Source organism: Morus notabilis, unplaced genomic scaffold (genome assembly GCF_000414095.1).
Source record: "Morus notabilis unplaced genomic scaffold, ASM41409v2 Scaffold226, whole genome shotgun sequence".
NCBI lineage: Eukaryota > Viridiplantae > Streptophyta > Magnoliopsida > Rosales > Moraceae > Morus > Morus notabilis.
The window spans coordinates 187965-188269 of record NW_010358750.1 but is presented as its reverse complement, the minus strand read 5'-3'; positions in this window follow the sequence as shown (position 1 = coordinate 188269).

The window sequence follows — 305 nt, the reverse complement described above, 5'->3', positions numbered from 1 at the left end:
GCCGGCCACACTCTAGGGTTTTATCCCTGTGTGTGGCGCCTATATCAGATAGGAAATGAAGAGATTTTATCCTTTATCCAGTAGTCCAATTTTAATTCAGTTTCAAATTCGAATTTAAGTCAAACTTAAATTAATTTGAATTCTAAATTGAACAACTTATCAAATAAGTTTAAATGGATAAATCTAGATGTGTTCAAATTCAAATTTAAATAATCACATTATTTAAATAATAATTAATTCTCAATTAATTATTTTTTGAGTATTTAATTTTAGAATTCCGTAATTCTAAAATTCCTATTTTGCCC